The following is a 17,537-nucleotide window of genomic DNA, read 5'->3' as shown; positions in this document are numbered from 1 at the left end:
AATAATCTCTTTTGTGCATCTGTTAGTCTTGCGTAATCATAATTGGTTAATAGCAATATTATTCAAAAGTTATTTTTCTGGACTTAAGCCCAAAATCTAAGGTTTGCACTCTGGAGCTGAGAGGAAGACTTGAAAGTTGGAGGTGCTTCCTCTTGATTGAGTCTCCATCAGCTAGCCACTTGTGTGTGTTACTGACCAGCACAAGCACTGACAGGACCTTGATTTGATAAAATCCTTCAGCCAAATGACCAAAAGCTGAGCGGAGCACTTTAAATAACAACATAACTGAGGAAAGTGAGTTTGAAAGTGGCAAGAAAATTCCAGAACCTGGGATTGAGGCAGTTAAAGGCCTGTTCATCAATAGTGAAGCAATTACAATAGACAATAGACAATAGGTGCTGGAGTAGGCCATTCGGCCCTTCCAGCCAGCACCACCATTCATTATGATCATGGCTGATCATCCACAATCAGTATCCTGTCCCTGCCTTATCCCCATAACCCTTGATTCCACTGTCTTTAAGAGCTCTATCTATCTCTTTCTTGAAATTATCCAGAGAGTTGGCTTTCACTGCCTTCTGGCACTTGGAAATCAGAAACTAAAGCAGTGCTGAGATGATGTGACAAAGATTACAGAACTGATGAGGCCATGGAGGGATTTAAAAAGGAATGATGAGAATTTTCAAATCAAGATGTTGGTTGATTCGGAGTTAATGCAGGTCAGTGAACATGAGGTGAAGGAGGAGTGGAAGTAGCTACAAGTAAAGATATGGGCAGCAGTGCTTTGGATGGCTTAAAGTTTAGTGGAAACCAGGCAAGGGTGTGTTTGGTGAATTAAGTATAACACTAACAGTGAAATGGAAGAAGGTTCAGCAGCAAATATGCTGAAATAGGGATAAAATCAGATGATGGAAAATATGGTTTCCATGATGGCATGGAATCAAGTGTGATACCAAGTTTATGAACAGACAGACTTAGGCACCTGAATTTCCACCATAATGGCTCGCTCTCCCTTATCATGAAAATGATTGTCAAACATGGAAATTGGAACTCTTACCCTCAAATATGGCACATCACGTTTTCATGGATACGGAGATGTATTTCATGCATGCATGTTGCATGCGGGTAGTCAGTCATTTAAACAGACAAGCTGCTTTCATGCAAGTCAGAATTTAGTAGCCAAGAAGCATGTAGTGTGAAGTGTGTTGAACACATGTGGTAACAGTTCTGAATTTCTTAGGGTGGCTAGGGAACTCCCTTGGAGGATAGGTTGAAGGAGTTTGGAAACACCAATTATTTCAACATGTTTGTTTATCTGCAACACACTTTGCGGCGTCCAATAATTTTGATGTTTTGATTTGATTTATTTTGACACATGTATCTAGGTACAACTTTTTTTTTGTTTTGCATGCAATACAGTCAGATTATACCCTGCAGAGTTCATTGGGTGATTGTACAGAGTGAGGTATATAATGTTACAGCTATAGCGAAGGAGCACAGAATGTAAGATGAACATTAAACTTGAAATGATCTAAAAACAGTGGCGAAGAAGTTGTTCTTGAACCTATTGGTACATGTGTTCAAGTTTGTGTTAAAGATTAAACCTGTTTAATGGCCATGAAAAGCACTAGACAATTGGGATCCTTCCTTTCTTCATTCCTGCCTTTCTCCCTCCTTCAAACTTCTTCCTTTCTACGATATTCTTTCCTCTGTTCTTTCCTTCCTCCCTCTGTCTCTTGCAGTAAAACAAGGCCCCATGTGTATGCGTATTTGCATAGACATAAATGGAGTTTAACAGTAGTCAAAGAAAGACTAGAGAAAGGGAAAAAAAAGTACTAAGAGCATAAGAAATTGCAACAGCGGCCTCAAGCCTGACGCATTATTCAAAAAGATCAATATTAAGTTTTGGAATTTCTCTGTCAGCAGAGTTCCATGAACCTGCAGCAGCAGAGATTCTCTCATATTCATGGTTGGGATAGAGAGACCTTTTATCTCGAGCAGATCAAGAGATACGGGCATTGGGGAAAGAAGTAAAGTTGGGATTACAGACCAGCCATAATCTTTTATAAATAATAGAACAGACTTGAGGACCAAAAAGTCTATACCAAAGTATTATGCACATCCATTCTCAAATATTTATTTCAATTAATAGGTGTAACTGTCAGTAATGGAGTGATGGATTGAATCAAAATCTACTGTTATGGGAGATTATGGCCTTGTGGCATTATTGCTAGACTGTTCATCCAGGCACACAGGGACGCAGGTTCAAACCCTGCCACAACAGATGGTGTAATTTGAAATAAGCATCTAATGATGACCATGAAACAGTTGTTGGGAGAAAAGGACCAATCTGGCTCACGAATGCCCCTCGGGAAAAGAAACCTACCATCTTCACCTGACCTGGCCCATACATGACTCCAGACCCACAGGAGACTCTTCGCTGCCTTCTGGGAAATTAGGAATAGGCAATAAATGCTGGTCTTCATCCCAAATGAATAAAATGTAAAGTAAGCCTGATTCTCTAGAAACAATTTTGACATCACCAGTGATGATTAAGTTTCATATGAAGCACTATTTTTGCATCTTTTTTGCATATGTATAACAACGCATAAAGGATCATATTTTCAGTTAACAACATAGCTTTATCTTCCATGCAATCTCTGGTCGCAAGACCTCACAAACCTGAAATTAGTCCATTTTAACAAGTCTTTTCCCCCCTGAACAGAGCTTTACATTCAGGTCACGTGTGGTGTCTTTTGGGCCCTGAAATTTATTGCCCCCACAGACATTCCGTCAAGCTGGAAATCATCCACGCTCAAAATGAAAATGAGCTCTTATCCCACCATGTTCAGTGTAGAAAATGTGAATGTAGAAAATTCAAGAAAAATGTATATAGAACAAAGAGATGAGGAGAACATTCATCATGACATTTCAAAACACTAAATTAACTTTTTTATAGTTTTGAACATAACAAATTTCCCGGGATTGCCCGGGATCGGAGTGGGGGGGAGGTGTTGGATTGATAGGAAGAGTGTGTGGTCCTATTAAAAGATAATGTGTTTTTTTAGACTTGGAGAGATTTTAAAAATTGTCTGCAGGTAGCAGCTGATGTGCAGAGACTTCTTGAAATTGAAACATTATATCAAAAGGTTATACTGTTAACAATTTTTACTAAGGCCAATTTATTAATTAATTTTACAAAGGTCAATTAATTAAACCCAATTAAATTTAAATCTGATGGTTTTGACAACCTAGGACCCATCCTATTGTAAGAAACAAATAGGTCATTAAGAGTATGAAAGAAGAGGGCATTTGAAAATCGATGTAAGAGTCAACTGTCTTTTGCCAAGAGAACAGCTCCCAGATATTTAAGAAAGAATAGCTGGTGCACAGAGAATTAAATAAGCCCTCAGAAAACCACCATCTAAACTAAAGGTATAGTGGCACACTTAGCAAACATTCCTGACACAAGAATTAAATGGAGAAAGACATTCCTGACTGAGAATCAGCGACAAGAGCGTGGAGTATTGTAGAAAACTTACCTTGGCTGTAATTTTGAAAGACTAAGTTTTAATTTATATTTCTTATTACTTTAGATTACATAAGAAGCCTTTGTACTTATTGGAACAGCCTACCATTATTACTTTGTTTATTAGGAAACCGTTTAATAGTTATAAGGAGAATTGTTTAGACCATAAGACATAAGACCATAAGACAATACGACTGGAAGTAAGGCCATTTGGCCCATCAAGTCCACTCCGCCATTGAAATCATGGCTGATGGGCATTTCAACTCCACTTCCGTGCACTCTCCCCGTAGCCCTTGATTCCTTCTGAGATCAAGAATTTGTCGATCTCTGCCTTGAAGGCATCCAAAGTCCCGGCCTCCACTGCACTCCGTGGCAATGAATTCCATAAGCCCACCACTCTCTGGCTGATGTCTCCTCATTTCAGTTTTAAATTTATCCCCTCTAATTTTAAGGCTGTGCCCATGGGTCCTAGTCTCCCCGCCTAACGGAAACAACTTCCTAGTGTCCACACCTTCTAAGCCATACATTATCTTACAAGTTTCAGTTAGATCTCCCCTCAACCTTCTAAACTCTAATGAGTACAATTCCAGGATCCTTAGCCGTTCATCATACGGTAAACCTACCATTCCAGGGATCATCCGTGTGAATCTCTGCTGGACACGCTCCAGGGCTAGTATGTCCTTCCTGAGGTGTGCGGCCCAAAATTGGACACAGCATTCTAAATGGGGCCTAACTAGAGCCTTATAAAGCCTCAGAAGCACATCACTGCTTTTATATTCCAACCCTCTTGAGATAAACGACAACGTTACATTTGTTTTCTTAATTACGGACTCTACCTGCAAGTTAACCTCTAGAGAATCGTAGACCAACACTCCCAGATCCCTTTGCACTTCCGAATTGCAAATTTTCTTACCGTTTAAAAAATAGTCCAAGCCTGTATTCTTTTTTCCAAAGTGCAAAACCTCACATTTAGTCACATTGAATTTCATCAGCCATTTCCTGGACCACTTTCCTAAACTGTCTAAATCTTTCTGCAGCTTCCCCACCTCTTCAGTACTACCTGCCTGCCCACCTATCTTTGTATGATCGGCAAACTTCGCCAGAATGCCCCCAGTCCCTTCATCCAGATCATTAATGTATAAGGTGAACAGCTACGGCCCCAACACTGAACCCTGCGGGACACCACTCGTCACCGGTTGCCATTCCGCAAAAGAGCCTTTTATCCCAGCTCTCTGCCTTCTGTCAGACAGCCAATCCTCAATCCAAGCCATTATCTCACCTCGAATACCATGGGCCCTCACCTTGCTCAGCAGCCTCCCGTGAGGCACTGTATCAAAGGGCTTTTGGAAGCTAGATAGAGAACGTCTACTGGGTTTCCCTGGTCTAACATAGAAATCTCATCCTTGACAATGGATTCTAGAATTTTACCAACTACCAAGGTTAGGCTAATCGGCCTATAATTTTCCATCTTTTGCCTTGATTAGTTTTGGTAGTAGTTCTGTTAATTTGTTTACTGTTAGGGTCAGATAAATGAATTCTTACTTGTCATTTATAATGTGAGTATCAGTGATTTCTTTCATTTAACCACTCCTTTGTAAGAGATTGAGGAGTGACAGGCAGTATACCATTCTTCACTCTTCCTTCAACAGATTATGAGGAGAGATGAACTTCTCTCTTTAGTTATCAGAGAGGTGTGGATTGGGTGGGGGGGTGTCAACGTCTCCTTGTGACACAATTAATGTCTATTTTGTCCAGTGATCATCTCCACTCCAATTATCCCAAGGCAAATGCTTTTATCTCCAAGTGTGTGCCACTTGGTGAAGTATTTAATGTTACTCTTCCATCATATTCTGATGTCTATAGTGGCCAGGTCTCTCTCGCCTTTCTTTGATGCTGTTTCTTTTAATGCTACTGCTGACTGGATTTTAAAGGTGACACCAATCATGCCTGGAAACAAAACAGAAATTGCTGGAAAAGCTCAGCAGGCCTGGTTGCATCTGTGAAGGAAGAAACAGAGTTAATATTTCGGGTCCAGTGACACTTCCTCAGAACTAATCATACCTGATTTGGGGTTTCTCCAATACAGCTCCTAAATTGCAAACTCCTGTTGTACACAACTGTTAAAGGACAGTCCTGACAATGTCTCTCTCCCACTTCTCTATCGAAGTTCAATCATAATATCATAATAGTGTTGCTACTGGTAAAGGTCTGGCCAAAGATTCTGAATTTGGTGCATTGCAGAACTGAAGATGAGCAAGGGATGGACAGTTCATGGAGGCAATGGCCAAATGAATTATCGCTGGATTGTTAATCCAGAGAACCAGCAAATGGTTAGGGGAACACACGTTCAAATCACATCATGGCAGATGGTGGAATTCAAATTGAAATTTTTAAAAAAATTCTGGAATTAGGAGACAACTAATGATGACCATGAATCCATTGTCGATTGTTAGAGAAACCCATCTGGTTCATTAATGCTCGTTTGAAAAGGAATGTGCCATCATTGCCTGGTCTGGCCTTCATGTAACTCCAGACCCACAGCAATGTGGCTAACTCTTAACTACCTTCTGGGTAATTGGGGATGGGCTCAAAATGCAGCCTCGCCAGCAACACCCTCATCCCGTGAATGAATAAATAAAAAATGTTGACGGAAATAAATTTATTAAATGATAGAACATTAGTGAGATTTTTCAACATTATCAAAATTGTATAGGGAGTAACCTAGGAGGTCCAGAAAATGATCTTCAGAGAGTTGGATACTTAAGCAACAAAAATGTGCTTAAAGATTTCAGTACCAGACAAAATAGGGTGATAACGGAGATTATAATGTTACACAGGTTGAGGTTAATTGGCTATGGCATGAAATTTGACACTCAGCTCTGGATCAAACTGGGCACTATGGTTATACAATGTGAGGCTGGATGAACACAGCAGGCCCAGCAGCCTCTCAGGAGCACAAAAGCTGACGTTTCGGGCGTAGACCCTTCATCAGAGAGGCCCGAAAGTCTAGGCCCGAAACGTCAGATTTTGTGCTCCTGAGATGCTGCTGGGCCTGCTGTGTTCATCCAGCCTCACATTTTATTATCTTGGAATTCTCCAGCATCTGCAGTTCCCATTATCACTATGGTTATACACTGCCTGGTACAATCTCAAGAGCAGCTGCAGAGTTGGATAGATTTAGTAGCAATTGATATTAGTCTGGAATGCAGCTATGATACTTAGCACTGTCTGATTCCAACCCAAAACTTTTAGCAGTATGATTAAATGGGAACAGAGCACAACTGGAAAGATGCATGTTGCATCAGATTCAAGCACGTGGACTGCGCAAAGGACATAAACAAGGATCTTTAATTCTACCAGCATCAAATCTTTATCAACATTAATTGAAAGTTGTAACTCAGAGAAAAAAAATGCAATGAACATCGTCGATGCTGCTCCACATCACACCAGGATACGATCAATGCTTAACTCATGATCTCTAGCTGGTTGGGTAGCAGAGTTCCAGTAATGGAGCTGCTATTGTTAATTTTTTATGACGACATGAACAAGAGTACATTTCCTTCCAGATATGAGTGTGTTCTTCCACTCCTTGTGGCCTCACAAACTCAGAAGTTTTAGTCAGGTGGTTTTACCAAGTAGCTGTCACCTTTCTGAATTAGCCATGGTCCTGACTTAGAAATAGATAACCATTCTTTCACTGCAACTGGGTCAAAATCCTGGAATTCCCTCCCCAACAACATTGTGGATCTACCTCCAGCCTATGGACTGCAGCAGTTCAAGAGGCAGCTCACCTCCACCTTCTCAAGTGGCAATTAAGATAGGCAAAAAACGCTGGCTTAGCCAGCGATGCCCATGTGCCATGAGTGAACGTTAACATTCACCCACACAACTGCTATATCTCGGCTCTCGAACCACTGTTTGAACTGCTGCACACTGTGAGTCAATAACATCGGACATCGGCTCCTCCGTCTGATTCTTGCCCTGATTGCCCTCACTCTCTTCATGAAACTTCTGGTTCTTCTTCTCCAATCCACTCTGAGCTCCAAGCCGGGCTCCTGTTTTCTTCAGCATGCACTCTGAGCTCAACCTCTGATCCCCCGCCTGTCAAAGTCATTACTCATTGGCCTGAGGGGTTTAACAGGACTGAGCGTGTTCCCTGCCTGGAATCCTATAGGGTTGACAACCAGCATCTGGTCCCATGCTAATGGTGGAAGTTGGGACACCCATGGAAAATGAGAGGGGTAGTGATGAACTTAGAAAGATAGTGGTGGTGCAGTGGCTGTTTACACTTATGACTGTGGCAAAGCCTTGGCAGAAAAAGAAGCAACATTCTGTTTTTCTTTGAAAACATAATTTGTTTGATTAGTGTAACTAATGGTGAATTTTAATTTCTTCATCTTCTCCCTCTGAGATAATTCAAGCATTTTTATTCCTGTGCAATTAGGATGACACATGTTTGTACTTCCATTGGCTTCATAACTAAAGCTTTCAATATGTAGCTGTTTAAAAGAGACATTACCTTTGTGGAAGATTTAGAAAAGAATCCCAGATCTAAAACTTACATTTTGTAGAACTAAGAGCTTAACTTCCGTGTTATGGTATTTACACTAATCCCTAGATCTCAGTTCCAGCTCCATCTGCATTGGTTTTAAGCTTTTATATTAAGTTTTAAACAATAGATAGACCTTTTAAATACAATGAGGTTTTAAGATCATTTCTTTTTCTCAGAATAGTCAGGCATAATCTGCTGTTCCTTTTGTTGCATGGAAAAAAAAAATGTTGGTCATAAATAGTTTGAAAGCTTGGAACGAGAGCTGAAAATAAGCAGCAAATTCCTCAAATGATCTCATCGTCTGTCCATGATATAAATCTCCAGTTTTATCAACTCTGCAAAATTATTGTTTCATTTACAGGCTTAAATGCTGCATTTTCCCACAAAGCAACTTACACTGATTGAGCCTTCCTGTTGCCCTGAGTGTCTTTTGTAAAAATTGAAGCATGAAAGTTTTATGCTAGGATTTTCTGGCATCATTTTTCTTCATGATATCATAAGTTATTTGATAATTTACCAATGTGTTGGGCAGGTGAAGCGGTGGAAAATCTGACGTATCAAGTTCACGAGCATTACACATTGTGAGCAGACACTGTGGACAGCATCTTGAGATGGTGAGATGGTGAGGGCATTGTTCTCAGGTTGGGACTCACAAGGATGGGGTAGGCGGAGTGCAGGCATCAGGTCAGAAACAAGGACATAGGTGTAGCTACCTGGTCCCCACGTAGTCCGGTCAGTGCATTTGATTAAACAGCAGGGGCAGCATGGTGGCTCAGTGTTTAGCACTGCTGTCTCACAGCACCAGGGACCCAGGTTCGATTGCATCCTCTGCTGTGTGGAGTTTGCACATTCTCCCCATGTCTGCATGGGTTCCTTCTGGGTGCTCCAGTTTCCTCCCTCAGTCAAAAGATGTGCAGGTGAGGTGGATTGGTCGTACTAAATTGCCTATAGGTGGGCTAGCCTTGGGAAATGTGGAGTTACAGTTATTGAGGAGGGGTGGGTCTGTCTGTGATGTTCTTCAGAGGGTCAGTATGGGCCATAACGTGTCCCTGGGAAACCCCCAGGTGACAGGCAGCCTACACAGTTTGACTTTGGGTGCACTGCATGCTTTAGTACAAGCATGAGAACTTCTTCTGTTCTCTAATTGATCAATTCAAGGCCTGATTGGCATTGGGTTGGGAAGTTCAAGCCTGGATCCTGCAACCAGAACTTCAATTTGGGCAAGAGAAGGCATCTGGGTGTGAGTAAATCACTCCTGCCCCCAAAATCACCAACTTCAGGAGCATGATATTTTTTTCTGAATTGCTGATGTATTCCTCATAATTATTTGCAAATCAAAAAGTGAGAGGCTATATAATTAAATTTTCTATTTAAATTATGCATTTAGTAAGATGACAATTTTACAGTGTTCAACAAGGTGTTAATCAAAATGCAGAGATTAACTTTTGCCAGGGTAATGGGAGTTTGTGTTTTACAGGTTCAGGATCAGCTTAGGAAAGGAATTCGAGACCACTGCGCCAAGGTAGTGGTAGACATGACTGCCAGTAGTGAAGTGAAGGAATGGATGACCCAAAGGGACAAAAGTCAGAGGAACAGAATGTGAAGGGTTCCATTGGAGAAAGAAGTCACTGTGGCCATTAAGGAAGTTAAGAGGTTGAATAGCTCACTTAGTTGGATAGTTGGTTCGTATTGTAGAATGGCACCAATAGTTGATGTTCAATTCCCACACAGGCTGAAGTTACCATGAATTGTGTGAAGGTTCTGGCAAGGCTTATCTTAATATCAGTAGAAACATACTGTACCTCTTAACTGAGTTCTGTGTATCAAGGCAAGGTTCTTGTTCTGGAGTGGTGAGTTGATTATTAAGGCAGATTATTCTTTGTTATCAAACCCATTACTGCACAACTCATTTCAATAATATGTATCTTCAGATACTCGCACCCAGTATGAGTGAGCTAAATGCTGGGTCACTGGACTAGAAAGTGATTTCTCTCTACTGATACTGCCAAACCTTCTCAGTTGCTCCAACAATTTCTGTTTTTCTTTTGTTTTAGAAGCTGATAACTCTTGACACAGAAGTCAAAGTGAGTAACTGGTAGATTCGGCTCACCACTTACAAAATAAGCTGCCATTTCCCCTACTGTGCAACAGCACCTCAGGGCTTGATTCATGGATAGAAACTGCATGCACTCATCACCCACCAATGTTGGCATCCCATAATTGCTGACCCCTTCAGTTGCGATGGCACCATCCTGACGAACTTGCATATCTCTGCCTCTCATATACCCATCTGCTGCTCCTGTTCCTCCTTCTGCATGTGGGCAATGGCCTTTCTTGTAAGCTCCATGTCTGAAGTGATGCTGGATCCTGGAGACAGCCTTTCCAATGCTTCCTTTGAGACCTTGGCACTTTAAGCCTCAGAGGTGATGGAGGTGGCTTCTGCAAAACACAGGGAGAGAGGATGTCACAGAGAATGGCTACAAGTGGTGAAAATGTGTGTAATGAATGATGCTAACAGTGTAGTCAAAATGAGAACTGCCGCAGAATGAAAAATGATACTTTCTATTTGGCAGGATTCAGGAGTTTTGTCATTCCCAGAGAAGCAATCCCATTGGGAAGGATAGGATTCATAGTGGATGAGGACCTGATGTTGGACATCTCTTTAACTGTCTGGGCCCTCCTTGTCCTATTGTGGCTGTACATGCTTGGACTGACAGAGTGTGTGGGGATTGAATTTGGTGATGTTGTTTGGCAAGGCTGTTAGTAGTGGTGTAGATTGTTGAAACATGGTGAGGTCTTCCAGGAGATGGAGTTGCATAGACACCATGCAATGTTTGTGGCCTGGAAGGTTAGGGCCAAAAAGAACAAATGAGGGAAGATGTTAAAGGCAATAGTGAGTGGGGCAGAGGGTGAGCTTTGGTGTGAGGTGGCTGCAGAAGCAGCGAAGGAATCATTGTAAGATCATAGATGGCGGAATCCACCCTGGAAGAGTAGAGAAGGTCACTGACCTTCTTGAGGCACCGTTGGCCATTCTCCCAGACTGTGGAGACTGCACTGACCTGGGTGTTGACCTCTCATCAGGCTGCCATTGTCTGGTATCATGACCTCTGCTGCAGGAGGGGTGCTCCCCCTTAGGCCATGCCCTCCTCCAGGTGGAATCACAATACCATCTTTCTCTTCTCTGGCACCTTCTAATTGAATGCCCACCACTAAGCTGGGCACAGCTGGAATGCCAGCACTTATCCAGCATGCAGTGACTTTTTACATATGTTTTGGGAAGCAGGGATGCTGGCCTTATGATGGATATTTAGTGGTGGTGAGTTATTCCAGGGAATGTGCATGGGTGGATGGGGCTAGAATTGGATACAAGGTATAGATAATTAATGAGGTAAGCTTGGTAAGATACCACGAGAGATCTTGCAAGGTCCTACAGTGAGAAACCCTCCAAAAAGCCTCCACAGGATAAAACTTAGCCGAAATAAAATAAGATGTAGCCTGAAGTGGGAATGTCCCCTGAGGAAATGCCCATTTGTGCAGGGCAAATAGGCTGGAGATCAGAAGAAGCCATCTGAAATTTCAAAGATATTGTGGTCCTTCTCATCATATCTTTAATGATACCAAGACTTTTTTTTAGTATACAGAGCCCCCAGCAAGAGTTGATCAATGTTTAAGCCAGCACTTTTTTTTTGCTGGGAATATTATTTCCTTAGTCAGTGAGATGTCCTTGGCTGATTTACATCTGAACATGGAAATTGATTCAATGCTTTCTCAGTAACGTGTGTGCAAGGTAAGTTCCAAAGTGTACTGTTTCGTACATCTTAGAACTTATTTCAGAGTGTGAGAAATATTGTCTGTTTAGCCTGTTTGAAACCTGGAATCAACCTTTTCTCATCTGGGAGACTTAGCTGAAGGGTAAACAATGGCAGTTGTGAAAAAAAAACAAATTTGAGAGGTGTCAGAGAAGATAAAATGTACCAAAAGTGATGATAGAGATAAAATATTTTGTATGTCGACAACCTGCAGTGTTTTAACATTTGGATCCAATGCTAGCATTGTCTGCAGTCATTGCCCAGCATCAGCATGAGGTTCAGATCCAGTTACTACCATTGAATTTTCAGTAAAGTTTTCAAGAACATGCTCAATATAGTTCTTAGGGTTAAAGGTCTCAAAGGTAATAGGAAGAAAGCAGGAACAGAGAAATGAATTGGATGAAAACAAAAAAAATGCTGGAAATCACAATGGATCAGGCAGCATCCATGGAGAGAGAGCAAGCTTATGTTTTGAGTCTGGATGACTCTTCATCAGAGCTAACATGAAGTGTGGTGAGGGACAACATTTATGCAATATCCAGATGCAAGAATAGCACAACAGGTGTGTTTAACTGCTAAACTGAAAGAACAGACAGTCCCAGATAATAAAATGTGAGGCTGGATGAACACAGCAGGCCAAGCAGCATCTCAGGAGCACAAAAGCTGACGTTTCGGGCCTAGACTCTGATGAAGGGTCTAGGCCCGAAACGTCAGCTTTTGTGCTCCTGAGATGCTGCTTGGCCTGCTGTGTTCATCCAGCCTCACATTTTATTATCTTGGAATCTCCAGCATCTGCAGTTCCCATTATCTCCGAACAGACAGTCCCACTAGGGTTGGGGGAGGGAAGAGAGAACATGAAGGCGGGGAATGCAACAAGTAAAGCTAAAAGAAAGGGAAGAAATGAGAGTAAGTTCAAATCTGAAGGTGCTAAATTCCTCGCCTCACTCCAGTGGGACCATTTGTGCTTTCACCTTGGCAGTTAAACACACTATTATTCTGCCATTCTCATATTCTAATATTGCATAAATACTCCCTCCACACTTCATGTCAGCTCTGGTGAAGAGTCATCTAGACTTGAAAAGTTAGCTTGTTCTCTCTACATGGATGCTGCACGACTCACTCCCAATGTGGTCTCCCCTATGTCGGGTGGACCAAATGCAGACTCGGAGATCAGTTTGTGGAACATCTGCATTCTCCTTGCATTAATCAACTTCACCTTCTGGTTACCATCCACTTCAATTCCCTCTCCCAATCTTGGACAATATGTCCATCCTTGGCCTCCTCCACTGTCAGAGTGAGGCCAAATGTAAACTGGAGGAACAACATCATTTTTTCACCTTGGGAGCTTACAGCTCAATGGCCTTAACATTGATTTCAATGGCTTCAAAATCCCTCCAACCTCAGGCTTATCCCATATCCAGCCCTCACCTTCCCGACCTGACCTAACTTGTCCATTTTCCTACTCACCTATCCGCTCCACTCTTCCCACAGACCAATCACAATAATGCCCTACCTGCATCTCCCTATCACTACCTCTCCTACCGTTCCCCCAGCCCCACATCCCTCCCTCTATTTATTTCTGGACTCCCCTCCCTCTCTCCAGTCGTGATCAAGAGTTTTGGCCTGAATCGTTGACTTACCTGTTCCACGGATACTGTCTGACACGCTGTGCTTTTCCAGCCTCACACCGATAGACTCTGACTTCCAGCATCTGTAGCCCTTATTCTCTCCATAGCATTGCCTGCGTAATGGAAATGGGTAAATAGATGCAATAGACTTAAGACTAAATTCTTGTTTGGTCAATAAAGCAGTTATCAGCTTCTGGGATACAACACAGCATTAAATTTGAGAGAAAATGTTTTGACTGGTGGTCTCAGCTGACACCTCATACCAGCAACAGTTGGAAATTTTTTTCAAAACTAGTATCTCTTTTCTATAATTTATAGCATTCATTGACTAGTAACCTGCAATTCTGAGATGTCAGTAGGCATGTTGTTTAAATTAATAATGTTTCAAAACATAATTTGGGCTGTGCCTAGTCAACTTTTCTGTTCGTTAAGGTACTATCTCTGGTTCAATTAACTGAAATGATCCCTCAGGTAAAAGTATCTCAAATGCTTCACATTTTAGACAAATGATTTTACTTTAAAGGCTTCTCAACTTATACAAATACATTTTCCTATGTTCCTTGACTTTTTTTGCAAGTCTTAAATATTTTGAACCTTCACTTCTATTCACTTTCTATTCATAAGTAATAAATATTTATTCATAATTTGGAATGAAGGGTTAGTTTTTGTGTCCATTAATTATGAATTAATAGTAATATTAATCCTCACCATAACGAGCTGGGTAAAATAGGAAGGAGGAACAGAAGCTAAATAAGCCATTGTAGATGCTAAGATATTGTTGATATCCTTAATAGAGCATCATCACAAAGGCTTCCTGAACAATAATAGTGGCTCTGAAATCTAGACTTTCCTACATCACAAGCAAAGAATGTATTTCAGGAAAACATTGGTCTATAGTAACAACCTTCTGTGAACTGCAGCCATTGGATCATCACGGTCCAGTTACTGCACTTACTATATATCGGCTGGAATGGAACACTCCCTCTAAATACATTTTGTGTCTTTAACCTTTGTATGCCTCTTAAGGATTTTGCAACTGAAGGAATGTTGGATGTACTTAGGCTTAAGTTATAGCAATCTTGTTTTCCACTGTACTTTTGGTATAATCACTTGCTTAGATGGCATATTTCCAATTGTTAGCTTGGCTGGCTGTACCAGTTCTTATCAGTCCAATGATCATTTGTTGAGATACTATGCATTTTGAAGTAATGTGATGTGTGCCCTTAACCCAAATTTCATTCACTTTTCTTGCCAATTTCTCCCTTCTCTTAAACTGCAGAAAACATTCAGCATTCTTTTTCCACTATGAGATTGTGAGCAATTACTGAAAAACAACAGGGACTAGAATTTGAGATAATGGGAACTGCAGATGCTGGAGATTCCAAGATAATAAAATGTGAGGCTGGATGAACACAGCAGGCCAAGCAGCATCTCAGGAGCACTAGAATAGGGACTAGAATTTGACGATTTCCTTTCCCTCCATGCAGACCCGGGAACATTGAAGTATACCATGCTACGAATGCTGATATCAATAATCTCAGAAAACTGAGCAGCACGCTGAATGAATTGGTTCAAATCACATTCTTGAGGCAGTGAACGTTTCAACAGCAAGCAAGCTTTTAAAATCTATTTATATTATAGTTTTTTCACGTATATCACCTGACTACAGCTCATGCAATCTCTTGTAAGTTGTAGTTATTTTGTATTGTGTTCCCTTTTGGCTGTTTCTAGGTGGAGGATGTAATTATACATTTATTCAGTGTTTGATTAGGTCTGTTTGGTGACTATTTTGTGTTCTGCTTGCTATCAGTCAAGCCAGTTGGTGTGTTTACAGTGTAAATTCATATAAATTGCAAGCAGGTAGCTGGAAACATGAAAGTGGACATTTGAAATGTTTTATAAGTATGGACAAAGGCAACAAATAAATGGAAACATCACCTCCTGCAAATTCCCCCTCCAAGCCACTCACCATCAAAACTTGGAAATATGTTTGCACACCTTCAGTGTTGTTGGGTCAAAATCCTGGAAATCTCGTGTCAAGTTGTGGCTCTAACTACATCCAATCGATTGCAATAGTTCAAGAAGGCCACCTTCTCATCATCACCTCCTCCAGGAGAACTAGAGATGGGCAATTAATGCAAATTGTATGGGCCAACCCACCCACATCCATGAGTAAAAGCCAAAAAGTCTCCTGTTTGGACGTAGAAACTGGTATGAGCTTTGTAAATTTCTGAGGCTTAAAATAAAACAATTTGCAGCAGAGATGGACAATAATTTACATTTAACAGATTCAGCACCTTCTCTTTCTTTGTCTGAAAACCCATGCTGTGGGATCAATGCATTTCAAGAGTGAAGACCTACTTTTTCTCAATGAGGATGGAGACAGTTGTGTGTTGCAATAACTCGTAAGAAGGCAAAGCTTGTGCATTGAATCAGAGTAGAAGGTGAGCAAGTGTTTGACAGTTCATAAAACATGTAGCAGTGACTGCACTCGAGAAATATGTTGGGCCAAAGGAATGTGTGATTATCAAATGGCACACATAACATCAGAGATTGCAGTGAGTGCTTCACAGTCCATTAACCTCAAAAATGCATCCAAATTGTGGAAGTGCTTATTAATTCACAACACTTCATCCGGCTCAATGGAAGAAGTGCAATTCATGCATAGAGTGGAATCATGTTTCAAAAAGTGCAGATTGTTGAAGAAGAATAATTTATCAATCTAACTCCTGGGGCATGTTTTCCTGAGAGTGAACTGCATATCCCATCTTGTTCAGTAAGGCATTTGGTCATTTTATCAGCCCCTATTCTCAAGAAAATGTTCCGATGTTTCACATGCCTTTATAAGTGGACACCATCTCTCAGTGCCTACACTATCAAGCTCCTCCAGAATATTTTACATTTTTGTTTTTCAGTCAGATTTCTCTCATTGTTTTAAACTCCAGAGAATATAAGGCCACATTTACACAGCCTCTCATGATAGGATAAGATCCCATCCAAAGGACCACCAGATGGCCTCCAGTGCTAATATAACTTCCTTAACTATGGAAGTCAAAACTGCCCATAGTTTGCAGATGTGAATCCATCAAAATCCTATCCAAGATTTTAATAAGACTTTTTTTTAATTACTATACTCCCATTCCTCTGCGAGAAAGGTCATTTACCTTCCACCTGCTTGCTGCACCTGTATGCTGACCCTCTGTTTCCCTTGCACGAGTATACCTAACTCTCTTTGGGGACATCAATATTTGCAATTTTTGCACATACGAAAATAAATTCTACTTACGTTAGAATTATGGAATCATTCAGTACTGAAAAGGTCCTTTAGTCCATCAAGTCTATACAACAACAATATACTAAATCTACATTAGTCCCATTTTTAAGAACTGCAGTCCAGAGCCAATGACGTTTCAAATGTTCACCCACATACTTTTTAAAGGGTGGGAGATTTCCCACCTCAACTACCTTCCCAGGTTGTGCATTCCAGACACCCACCACCCTCTGAGTGAATCTTGTTTTCCTTTAATCCCCTGTGAACCTCCTGCCTTTCATCTTAAAATTATATCCTTTAGTTATTGACCCTTTAAGGTGAACCACTGCTTTCTATTGACTTTGTTCATGATCTTATTTATTTTTTATGACCAAACTGAACTTATGAACTTCACACTTCCCAACATTACACTTCATCTGATATCCTGTTGCCCACTCAATTAACATGTCTCTATTTCTTTTTAGCCTGTCTGTAATCTCCCCACAACTTACCTTTCCTATTGCTTTGCATCATCATTTATTCTATACACATTGATCTCTGCCTCTTCATCCAAGTCACTATCATAGATTGTTAACAGCTGAAGTATTGGTAATAATCATTGTAGGACTCCAACATTCACTGTCTGCCAACTTGAAAATGTCTTTGATATGCTTCCCTTCTGACTCTTGCCTGGTTACCAATGTCAATTCATACAACATATTACCCTCACATTTATGAACCCTCAACCTTACCACCTTTTGGAAATCTGTAT

The sequence above is a fragment of the Stegostoma tigrinum genome, chromosome 6, assembly GCF_030684315.1.
Source record: "Stegostoma tigrinum isolate sSteTig4 chromosome 6, sSteTig4.hap1, whole genome shotgun sequence".
Taxonomy (NCBI): Eukaryota; Metazoa; Chordata; class Chondrichthyes; order Orectolobiformes; family Stegostomatidae; genus Stegostoma; species Stegostoma tigrinum.
Note: the sequence above shows the minus strand (reverse complement) of the source record.